This window comes from Bactrocera latifrons, unplaced genomic scaffold, assembly GCF_001853355.1.
Source record: "Bactrocera latifrons isolate USDA-ARS-PBARC rearing strain unplaced genomic scaffold, ASM185335v1 scaffold_103, whole genome shotgun sequence".
Classification (NCBI taxonomy): Eukaryota; Metazoa; Arthropoda; class Insecta; order Diptera; family Tephritidae; genus Bactrocera; species Bactrocera latifrons.
The window spans coordinates 333,478-346,518 of record NW_017534442.1 but is presented as its reverse complement, the minus strand read 5'-3'; the positions used below and the strand labels follow the sequence as shown (position 1 = coordinate 346,518).

Genomic DNA, 13,041 nt, shown 5'->3' with positions numbered 1-13,041 from the left:
TTTTTTCATTTGTGTAAAAATAAAAATTTTGATAAGCCAATATATATGCTAAATATACATATTTTGAAATAGATACAAAAAAACGACAATAAACATTAATTTTAAAACCAAAAAATGTGTTGTAATTTAATAARACTAGGTGTATGTAAATTTTATTGGTCCACTGTATATGAATTACGAACATAGTAGGCTGGATGGGTTAGGGACAACAACAGCAGTACACAAATCAAAAATTCATAACCGTAACATCGCAATGAAAACTAAAAGATATCTGACACATTTAGCAAGCTTGTAAAAATATTTGTATTGCCCCCAAGAGCTTAAAATATAGTAATTTTTATGAATGATTTGTTGCTTTTTCATTTAATTTTGTTTAGCTTCGCAGATTAAAATAGATTTAATTCAATTGGGTGACTATTATTGTAGCATGAACAGCGCGCCATTGTTGACACTATGGTATGTATAACCCTGTCTTCTGCAGCTTACAATCCTATAAATGTCTACTTGAGATATATTGTGATTTGTGAGCTGGAGTTTACCGGCTTGACGTTCAACCAATTGTAAGTTGGTTCTGTAGGCAAAAGTATTTTCCATTTCAATCAGACGATTTCTATAGCAGGCATACGAACATACACATGTATGTACTTACATTTGTTCAAATGTGTTAGTCACCAGTGGCCTGTAGATTGTCTGTAATTGATTTGGAATGCATGTAAACTTTCTTCGTCGCAACTTTCTTCTTAATATTAAATTGAGTCTAATTGAATTTATTGTTAATGCTTTAATTTCTATTATTATGTTCATATTTAGTAAGCGTTATATTTTTCCACAGCGCTCAAGTTATTTCGCTAATATAATTTATTCGTTGAAATGCTATATTAATATAATTAATGCTATGCCAAATGTACCCTGTAGGCACACCACACAAAGTACGCACCGTATATACGTTTGCGTAGATGTCATCAAAGTAAACGCATACTTTATATGCGCGATTGGTGCAACTTCATATAAAGGTATTCGTAGTTATTCCCAGATAGAGACATAATTCGTTAAATATTATTGTTTCAAATATAAGTAAGAGAAGTAAAAATCAATCAACAAATTCTTTATATGTTCGTCCTCTCCTAAAGCAGATGAGATTTTGATGTAGGCGTCTACAATTACTGTTCATAATTTCCTCTAATTACATTATATTATTTTTATATATTCTATACTTTTTTGAGTTTCTTAATAATAGTTTATGCAATATTTTTCCAGCTTCCTTACCCCTTTATTTTTGTTTGTCTTCCATTTATTTTTCTCGCATTCCGTTTTGTTTTGCTTTCTTTAGCAGTTTTCCCCTGCAACAAACGACACTCCTTTTTTTTACAATGCAATTCACTTCTTTGTTATTTGTTTAGACAAAACCAGGTTGTCTACTTTTAAGATAGTATTTTATTAGAAATATATTGAAACTTTCGAAATAAATGTATCTAAATCTATTTTTCTGACTCTTTTACACTTCAAAGAGAGATACAAAATAAATTGTGTGCTCAATTTTCTTTCATTTTCTTTTCTTCTTTTCCGCTTAGTCTGCGGTTGTTTTATTTTACTTTTTTTGGTAGCTTACACGCCACAAAATTGATTTATATTTTTAAACTTGGCATTGAAAATTACACAAATAAATCACAAAATTAACTTTTTCAAGCTTAAACAAACCAAGCGTTGTAAATAAAACGCCGAATAAAAGTTTTCGAATTAAATACACGATAAAGGAATATTAAACGAGCACATCTGCCAATAATCGCACGATATCAATTTTCTGTTAACCCAATTACACTCTGCACGACTTTGCAACTGTGAATGTAAAATTACATTTATTTAAATAACACTTTTACCTTTTATTTTGTTTCAAAAATTCTCTACTGATCATTCGCCACAAAAATTCTGCACTTCCAAATCGGACTGAATCTACGGTGACTCTGTTCGTAGAAATCCACAACAAAATCAAACTGCAACAATTAACAATGTTGTCATGTTTCGTTATCTACGCTAAAAAGGGCGTTACCAATGAGGATTTGGAAAGAAATGTGTACTTTCTTTGAAACTCATTTCAGAAATAATATTACGTTTTTTAATAATTAATTATATATAACTATTTTAATATAAATGTTTATTAATTAAAATTAAATAGATTTTACTTTTCAATTTATAACCACAACACTGTTTACCTCTGGGTTGCCACAGCTTCTAAAGAGTTACAGTGCCATCTTACGGCAAGTAGTGAGCTAATTTTGCTTCACTCGAGTCCGCTAAGCAGAAAATTTCAGCTTATTCAAAAAGATTTGATTATCATTCGAGCAGAGAAAAAAAAGCAGCTCAAATATTATTCATTAACTTCTTTACTCAAAGTTCTAGGTGAAATAGTTCATTATCGTAAAGATTAAAATGGTGTAACACAGCAAATATCTGTCTCACCGAATTCCTCAATTTAATGCCAACGCCCATGACGAAAATATCCGCCAATAAATGCCTCAACTGAACGTTCGTTAAGTTGATTGAATATTTGACAGCTATTTCAAAATGGCCGACACCCAATTCAGCGTCGCCATGATACATTCAGCGCAAGGTGCGAAGCTATAGGAACATTCAGTACCGTGGAACAGTCGGGTGGCTGAGAACGTGAAAAGTTGATTTATTTCAGTTCCTTCTTCAATTGCCAGTGAGCCAGACGATTAAATTGAAAAGGGGGGAAATGGCGCAAACTGTTAATAGAACGTGTGGAGGATTGAAATTATGCTACAAATTTGAACAGAGCAGTGAAAATAATTAATTTTAGAAAAAATCAGAGTGATTTGAAGGTGCTCTGTTGAAAGGGTGTATTTTATAAACAAGAGTAAAGTGAAAAAGGAATATTGTGTAGAGCCGAAATGAGCATCGATTGAAATAGATAGATGAAGAAAGAAGTATGAATGAAAAACCGAATGTGTTGGGCGAAGAAAATTAAAGTGACGATTATGATTTTATAAAAAGTGTTAAAGTAATAGTGGAATATAAATTATTAAAGTATAAAAATGAAAAATACATATTTGAAAAGTTAAGTGTGTAAAGTGTGAACCAAAAATTATTTAAACGTATTGAACCGAAGAGTGGTATGCAATGGAAGAGAAGAGAAGGCGAAAAGTGCAAAACGTATGTGAGAAGAATGCAAACGTTGAAAAAATTAAAAGCCTGAAGAAACAACTATAATAAAAACAACTCGAAGCAGCAAACAAAAAGCAAAAAGTAAAAAAAATCGAATCAATTAAATAAAACAGCAAAAGTAGCAACTGTAACAACAACAACTGCGATTAAGACAACCGACTACACTGACGCCGACGTTGACGCTGACTGCAGCATATATTGAGCTAGACGGTGCGACTGAAGACGTCAAGACTTTGTAAAGTTGATAGCAGTCTTTCAATACATACAAAAATAGCTGATGGTGACGAAAAATAGAATGTAGAAATCACAAGTTAGAGGAAGCGATAGAGGGATGGAAATGTATTAAATAAGTGGAAAGACCGACGAGGCAAATGAAAGCAAGTAGCAGTTAATTTTATTTATTTTTTTCATTAATTTTAATTTACATGCGTACGTGTGTGTATACTTGTGTGGGACAAAACAAAAAGTGGTTTCATAAGTGTATAAAATATGTACATATCTACGAAAATTCGTCGAAAGCAAAACAGAGTGGAGTTGGAACAACTGTTATACAATAAAGATACGATAAAATGCAATAAGCAATTGTTTGTGCACAACTTTATTTGATTAAATTTTTGTTACATATGTAGTTTGAACGTTTTCATGTACGTATAGCAATAAATTAATGCCTTTATTAATTAATGAATATATGTAATTATTGCATAAAATGAAATCAGTTGTTAAGTAGGCGAAAAAAACCAGAGGTGAAAATTTTACTTGCTTATGAGAAACTTGTTAAATGTGTTTGTATCGCGGATTTAAGGCATTATAATGCCCTTAAATATAAAATTTGGAATACGTGCGCGAAAATAATAAAGAGAAATTATGACAAAGTCAATATGAAACCATTATATATGATATGTTGCTATTTTACTAATTGAGGCAATTAAAATTAATTAGCAGATAAAAATTAGAAAATTAATTTGATGAAACAAATATCATAAAAAACTGAACTGTAGACAATTAATATAATAATAATAATTTAAATTTACGGTTTCATGAATTGCATAGAGAAATGTCTTCCCGCAATAATATCATAAGTGCTAAAACTCACATTATAACCGAGATGGATTGTTTACAGTGTAGACATATGTAATTAGCATTGAAATAAGAAAAAAAAAAATTGCTAGGAATTTTTCTTACAAAATACAATTATTATACGCGTTAAAACGTGAGAAAGTTTACGTTCGCCGGTTTTAAAGTATAAAAACTCTACCGAGTACAGTGGAAGAAAAGTGGTCGCCGTTGTCAACATAGAGATTTAAACCAATCAAATAAGGTGTGTATAATTGTCATATTTGAAATTTTAGCTTAAAATTTACATGTGATATGTATTTTCGAATACAAGTCAATGGGCGGTTTAAACCATAATGGTTTATAATATACTTACAAATATTTGCTGAAATAACAACAATAATATAATAGCATTGATTTTGGACAAAAGACATTTATTTGTGAACGAAATGAAAAGTGATTGCAAATGTTATGATATTAGTATATTGTACTATGTACGTATAAATAACTATTTAATACTTTGGAGAAATTGATTTGTTGGGTGGAAAGATTCAGATATTTACATATCTTGCATTTATTGCCAGATTTTGTTCGATTTCTTCACTTATAATAATTTTATTGCATTATATTGCCTCTGACATTATATGCTTATGCAAATGAAAAGTCCGAATCTCAAAGGAAGTTTTATGAGCTACCTATTTTAACTATAAACTCAAAATTAATTACAGTAGTTTTTAAAAATATTTTGTTAGATAATAATAAATGATAACAAATGTTCAAAACTTAAATATGTATTTGTATCCTTGATTTATAAAAATTTATATAACACTATTAAAACGTCTAACGACTCAACTACTTTTTTATATAAATGTCAAATATGCTGCTGCCATGAAGCTGTAGCCAGAAAAAAGTTAAATTTAAGCAGTTGTTGATATATCCAAAGCAACGAAAAATAATACACCAAAATAATACAAGCAGTTTCTGTGTATCTACTACAGTCTGTGAAGTTAGTTGAGCGCGCGCAGGAACTCGTTACACAGAGCCGACAATAGTGGGCAGCTGCAGCACCAATGGCGGCCACAAGGCACATGCTAACTGATTGTTTGTTTGTTTAGCTTTCCATTCTTCCGACCCTACGCCAGTTCTGCGTCAGCAGCTTCTAAGCAAGTAAAGTAATGCAGCAAACTTTTAGTAGTGAATTTTATTTCAAAGCAATGCACTAGTGTGTACAAATGAATGTGTGATGCATTACTGTTTCGATTCTGGCTGCTTGATCTTTTTCACTTCCATGATATTTTTAAAAAGCTTGTTGGCTGTCGCGCTGCATTCTACACGCATACATGTGTGCCTGTATATAGTTTGTGGCTGTTATGCTTATCTCGTTTCGTTCGTGTTATATGCTTCGGCTGAATACAATATAATCTGTTTTTTGCCATTTATTTTACGTTTCTTCTTCATTGTCGACATCAGCGCTTTGGTTTTATGCTCGCACTTCAATTTCAATTGCCGCTTCTACTATGTATGGCCTCACTATCTTCTGAGTTTGGCCACCCATTCTTACATACCTACTTGCTTACATATAAACGTACATAGGTACATACAAACATACCTATATATTTTTTGTTTTGTCTATCTATTTGCTTGCTGTTAATTTAAGTTTCCTTTTCGTACAATGCGTATGTGTGTTGCTGTTTCCATTTGAAACCAGTTTCGTGTCGCAGCTGCCGCCCTCCTCATCCCCACACCTCTATCGATCGCTCGGAACACTTACGTACACCTGCCTTTGCGCCCGCCTGCACATCATCATCATCAGCTTCATTTTAGCTTTTTCACTGTTTGCTGCTGCCGTTGGAGTTATGCTGCTGCTGCGTTGTTTATCGCTGCAATGGTTTTTATTATTAAGTTTTGTCTTCTGCCTGGCTGCAGCTGGCCATTGCAACAAAAATTGTTTTTGTTGTCTGTTTTATATATTACTGCTATTGGCTCCGTCTGCAGTTGCCGCATTTCTTCTATTAAACTTAGCTGTTGCCGTTGTTATTTATATTCGTCTAACTTCAGCTGTGCCTCCATATTTCGTTAGAGGCACTATTCGTTCTTCTTTTCCTCCATCGTCAGTGATTGTTTATGTGTCGGTCCAATTGAGCACACGAACCAAATATAAAATGGTAGTTCGTTCGATTTCTTGATTGTTGTTGTTTAGGGAACTCATACAAAGTTTCATTTAATGCTACAATTTGTTGGCATTCATGCTTTACCCCACTTCTATCATTTTCATCCATCGCTTCTATTTTTTAACATTTTTAGGTTATGTATTGTGGACTGCATTTTGTATTAGCATTTGAACTCGAAGTGTTTTTGTTTTAGAAATTGGTGTGATTTAAATGCAAATTGTAAATAAACTATTGCTCTAAAAATTCGAATTGTGCATACAGGTGTATAAAATCCTCAATTGTACTTAAAATGTATTAGATTTAATACAAATATAATTTTGAATCCCAACATCCAATTGTTAAGTTTATTTAATTTTCATTTTATAATCCAAGATATTTGGAATGGATAGAGGGTATTATAATCTACATTAACTTACGTGTTTAAGGAGATATTCCCAGTCCAGAGGTCTAAATTTTAGTAACACTTGGTAAACAAATTTTGTTTTACTATATTACTTTTATCAGTTATTTATAGCTGCGTTTATCTTTATTTTTTAATATTAGCGTTTACAAAAGTAGTTTTTAAAAATAAAAATTCATAAAGTTTCACGATGGGAGAAGGGAAAATTTTTTTTTTTTAAATGCTATAAAGCTACAATTTCATTAATTACAAATAACATTATGATACATTAATGAAAAACTGCATTTTTTCCTTTTAAAGTATCGGTATTTAAGTGATTGTTTACCTCTTCGAATTTTTTATAAAAATTAAAGACTTGAATTTTTTGTCGATTCTTTCCATTATGTAAAGAAAATGTTACAGAAACTGATCAGAGGTGTGAAAAAAATATTCCTGGTGATTATTGTGATGTGAAATAGCTTGAACTGAGTAAAGGCATATAGGCGTGAATGAGTTTTAAGGCTGGAAATAGTAATTTCTAATTACCAAAAATTCACTGACTGAAGAAGTTCCCTCTCAGAATATATTTACTTTGAGGTTAATGTAGATTTAAAACATATTTAGACAATGATATTGGAATGTAAAACCAAACTAAACTAAATATGTGACCTGGTCTACGAAAAGGGAGCTAACGTGCGAAAACTAGTTTTCTAGGAAACAGCTGTTAAAAATAAACAACTCGTTTCGTCAGTTTCTCGTTGTCTCGTTGAGTTTTTGACACCTAAGCCCCCTTTCCGTAGACCAGGTCACATATAATAATTTTCTTTTAATCATCAATATAAATAACAAACAACAGTGTATGTGTTATTTCAAAACTACCGAATGTGCTACAACTAAATTTGTGCCAAATTTGTTGATTGATTATGTTTTAAGGTTGAAACTTGACAGCAGTTTATATATAAACGCAAGCCACATGTTGATTATGATGTCCCGACTTATATTTTATATTTTAGATTTTATACTTATTGTTGTTTTTGTTCGTAATATTAACTTATCAAACTATATAAGTTGGAATATATTCTTTATATTTATATGTACACCTTTCTAAGAGTATGTACATATGTATTTATTATAAATGTCTGCGTTTATTTATATTTAATAATAGCCCGATCAGAAAAAACTTTTAAAAATAAAAGTCGGTACATAAAGTTAAGAACTTTTTACTTAACAATTGATAAAAATATATTTTTTATTTGAGCTGGAAGCCTCTGAAACTATTGCTCCTTTTATTCTTCATAATAATAATTGTAGTATTCTTTTACATACAATAAATAAAATAAAATATTTTTATTTTCCATAATTTGAACTTGCTTATACATACATATGTATGTACATGCATATATGTAAATATGTAAGTTTACCACATCACTGCACATACATATACATATAACAAAATCAAATTAGAAATGAATTTTTATAGAAACATAAATCTACCACATCAGTGAATTATAAAAATAATAAAATTTCTCTGCTTTTACTTGGAGGTCAATTGAGTGCAAGTGTCTGCTGAAGAAGAAAAAGAAATGAAACAAATGAAGGAGACGAACGAAAATGTGGTTTTAACTGAATTTCATTTTTCTCTGTGCGGCAATTATTAATTTCATTTTCAACTGCAGACTTGCCAAGAAACATTTTTCAAATGAGTCGTCTTACGTTCGTCGCGTGTGCGCCATCGGCGCATTGAGTCATTTGCTATGAAAGATAAAAAAATTAAAAAAATGCTGAACACAAACTAAATGTGAACATCAGGAAACATAAAAGTAAAATGCCACTTTTGCTAAATATATCACAAATATAGTGGTGATGATGAATAGCGTTTAAGTGACAAACGGACAAAATGTTGCTTATCAACGTCTTTGAAACATTTCGCTGAACTTATACACGGTATTTATAAATAAAGTTGCTGGTGACACGAGTCTGAACCGACTCATTTTTACTTGTAATTGTTACAATTGGTTCATTTGTGGACTTATTTGCTGACATACAGTGGGCGCGTTCAGACCAATATGTGAAAGATTGTTGAATACGCACTCTATATTTTGTTCTCTGAACAGTGTACTTATATTTAGTATGCCACTTGATTTGTAACGCCCAGACCATATATACATACATATGTACCTGTTCAGCTTGAATTCTGTAAAGTCTGTATATATGTAAACTATTATGTTTTGCGATATCGACCTGAAAATTTGCACACGTCATTGTATTATTTGATAAGATATCATGAATTTTGGGTTGAATTATTTTCAATGGCAACTTTATAATCTCCGAATAAAGGCTGTAGATTGGATCGATCAAAATACGGTCCTTTTATGAAAACTCGTCTTTTTTGACGACATAACTTAAAGAAATTTGGCATAAATTGATGTCTAGCAATGGTAAAATCTCAACATCAAGATAAGGATCTTCATAAAAGACTTTTTGTATTCCATGGAATTCCTTAGTAGTTTTAATCGAGAGAATGCTGTATTTCTACCTCATCTTGTAATGCATTTCCGAGAACATTGACAGCAAAATGTAAAAATATAAGCAATTTGTGAGCATTCACAACTATTTTTGGCAACATCACCACACTTAGGAACTATCCATATGAATGCATGTACATATGTACGCATGTACATATGTATGTACGCATGTTTCAGCTCTGTAGTCGCCGTGTTTCCCGTTTCTATGATTTATCACAGGTCTTCGGTTTGGCATTTGAATAAACAAGATGCGAAGGCGATTGTTTCAAATGAAATATTATAATGTAAAACCAAAAGATTAAACGCATGAAAGTTTCATGCAGTCCAGAACGAATAAATATGATCACTCATAGTTTTATATTTTATACAGCTCATAGCCTATAAAAATAAATTTCTTTGGAATATACGACGTCGGGTTTTATTCTTTTTCCACAGTTTAGCACTTCGAAATCTGGAATGAGTGGAATATTATTTATTTTTTTTCTAATATTAAAATTTATTGATTATATTTTTGATTTTATCCAGTTTAGTGTTTTTGTTACACGCCGCCCAATGTTAAGAAATTTCAATAGCCAAATTTACTCTAATTTGTATTATTTGCTTCCTCTACGAAGAATAAAATTTAAAAATATGTATTTAAGTGATGGTCCGATTGCCTTGCCCACAACTGTACGTTATAGACATATTTATATTTTCACAAATGTATTTAATGCATTGTGAATATTGCTTCAACTATAGCAGTGCAGTAAAAAACTAAAAATAATCAAAAAATCTTAACCAAAAGGCAAACAAAGCAACCAAAGCGCCAAAAATCAAGTCAGCTGCAGCCGCAGTCGAAACGCACAAAACGGTTGTTTTGCTTTGTTGCCGTAGCCACTGCTATTCTGTTTAGCGTTTTAGCGTTACTCAAATTTTACCTCAGCCCATTTGCGTTCTGCAGCAATTTGCTGGTTCCTAGTACTTGCCATTGCCATAGTTTCAAATGCTATTTTATTCCGGCTTCTTGCCTTCGCGTCGTCTTGCCTGTGTGTGCGCATTCGACTTTGCCGCCATTCTTGTGACGACCTCTACACACCAAGGCAGCTTTAAAATCTGTTTTGCCGCATTCTGTGTACTTTGTTGTTATTGCTTTCAGTTTAATTCTATCTTTTTGGCAGTTGAATGAACTCATTCCCCTTTTGAAATACATTCTCCCCACATACACACACGCACACAGCTCGACGAGTAACCAAATCGTCGTGTGCTTAGATACACGAGTCAGGCTACCGTACGAGTTAGCAGTTTCTTAACTCGTAAAATTTATTTACTTTTTAAATTCTTCTTGGCTCTCTGTTGCAGAGAGCGTTGGCAACTGAAATAAGCAGAAATTATTACTTGTGTACACAAAATATTAAAAATAGTTCATAATAAAGAAGCGCGTGAATATGTGAAGTAGTGTGTGTGGAGGGGCACATGTGTCAATATTTTAGTAAAACCAACAAAAAATTTCGTCGCGTTCGTTGCGGGAAATACTGGCAACAATGTGACTAAACTTTTTTTTCCATGCCAATGAATTTGGTGTGTTCACAATGCAATAACTATGTATGTATGTAGGTCTGTTCGGCGAATATTAATAAATAAAATGGAATTCGAAAAGTTTCAAGAAAGAAGTTTACTTATCGTATTATTTATATGTATGTTTTATTTTTAAAATCACGTAATAACAAAAAATAGAAATATTTGTGATTTTGAATTTTTTTGCCTAAAATAAAAATTCAGATTTCATGTGTTTTATGAAATCCGAAGTATCAAATTTATGTTATGGTATTGCTACGCTCGCTTTCCCTCCGAAAATTAGAAACCAGTTAAAATCAAGGGTATTACTAAACTAGAGCCTCATTTTCCCATACAGAATACGTGTCCTAGTTGCATAAATATTACAATTCCAAAACATGAATGTTATTCAAAAAATAATTTTCTCTGCAAATGCAAGTGCACGAGTTCATCAATATAATAATTTACCTACAATTCTTTTGTTATTCACGTTTTTTGCTTCTCTTAATGATTGTTTTCAAAATAGGATGTATAAACAAAAGATTAAACAGATAATATTCTAAAAGAAATGCTATAGAAGTCGTGTGGACTGTGAGTGACCCTGCACTTTTTAAATATCTACAGCTGCGAGCAGTGAAATAGTAGTGGGTGTTAGAGCTTTACGTATCTGTGAGTTATATAAAATGCCAAACAATTTTAACATTTATTGAAATGCAAAGGTGAATCATATTTTCCAGGCTAAAATAGTAGTAAAGTACTAATTTTTTTTTTAAATACTGAAGAATTTTTGCAAGTTTCGTCTATAGGATATTTTAGTACTTGGTAGCATGGCCTTGATTGAGACTGTGGCATCTTTTCAGTGGTATGCTTTGCCATGATTGCTGCACTACGGTCCACAACTCGTTGTTGTTTTTGGGTTTATCCTTCCACACGGCTTTCTTGACGTCTGCCTAACGGTTTTCAATAGGATTGAGGACAGGGGTTGAGCTGGCCTACCCATGACCTTAATTGCATTGACCCGAAAGCACTCCTTTGCCACCCTACTGCAAAGTCATATTTTTGTGCTTTTTGCATTGAATAATAAATTAAAGATCAGGAATCTTACTTTTTGTTTGATAAAATTAATTTTTTTTTAATTATCTGTTTGCAATCAGCTTACTGTTGACTACTATTTTATTACTCGCTCATAAAAACAGATATCCCAATAAAACAGATAACAAGTAACGCTAAGTATTTCACACTTATTGTTGTATATAACAGGACCTTGACACCGCAGAGAATATAACTAAAATAATGATCGACGGCAATATCATAAAAAAAAAATTTTAAAGCAAAACTATCTTGGCCAATAGGCACTACTATTTTAATGCTCGCAAAGGGTACTGGGCTCAATTTATTAAATTATATAACGAATATAGGCATAAATAAGTAACAACAACACACACTTTTATTTTCATTCTTGCTCAACCTCTCCTACTTAACTTCTCACATCTCTGTGTTTTATTTCGTTCTTTACTCTCTTGTTGACTGATGTGCTAAGAAGTCTGTGAGCGTGATAACGAATTTGAGTTCAAAAGTTTTCCATAATGTTCAGCTAGTAAACACTATTTAGTGTTGATTTGATCCCTACACCAACTTCATCATAAAAAATCCTTCGAGTTAGGATTCCGTCGAAGTCGTAAAATGAATGTCGTAACCATTATTTACCATATAATCATTTTATGGTATATATAGATTTCTTTAGTTTCGTATAAAGAATCAAAATTAGGTTTAAACCTCGTATGATTTAATTTTTTGTGTCAAAAATGATCTACCCTGGTCTAAAATTCAGGATTGTTATCTGTACTTTCAAGTATACGGTCCAGTATCAGTATCAGTAGCCATCCCCGCAAAGCAAAAACGTAGTGCATATCGCTCCAAAAAGTCAAAAAATTTATTTCGGGATCTGTATTCAATATACTGTACATTAAAATTCATAAATAAAATTTTTGACAAGAAAAAATCTATATTGAGTACAATTGTGTGTGTAAAAAATAAATCTATCTGAAAATAAGATAAAGTAATAGCGAAAGTAATAAATAAATTACATATATGAACTTTCCATTCTTGTACAGCGAAAAAAACATTTTTTTGGTTATTTTTCTTAAAATGCTCTCCACTCGCTCGCGCAAATGGCTGGAAATATAATGTTGGTTAT

The 13,041-nt window shown here is 31.7% G+C and overlaps 1 protein-coding gene and 1 long non-coding RNA gene across 2 annotated transcripts in view; one reads left to right on the top strand and one right to left on the bottom strand.

Moving 5' to 3' along the window:
• LOC108968553 overlaps positions 1–1,497 on the bottom strand; it is a 10,970-nt gene extending 9,473 nt beyond the window's left edge. Inside the window, exon 1 of the long non-coding RNA XR_001993337.1 lies at positions 1,267–1,497. This is a non-coding gene — a long non-coding RNA (uncharacterized LOC108968553). The remainder of the gene's footprint in view (positions 1–1,266) is intronic.
• Positions 1,498–2,652: 1,155 nt separating this feature from the next.
• LOC108968396 (histone-lysine N-methyltransferase, H3 lysine-79 specific) overlaps positions 2,653–13,041 on the top strand; it is a 120,470-nt gene continuing 110,081 nt past the window's right edge. The window contains exon 1 of the mRNA XM_018932427.1: positions 2,653–2,945. The gene's annotated coding sequence lies outside the window, so the exon portion shown is untranslated. The remainder of the gene's footprint in view (positions 2,946–13,041) is intronic.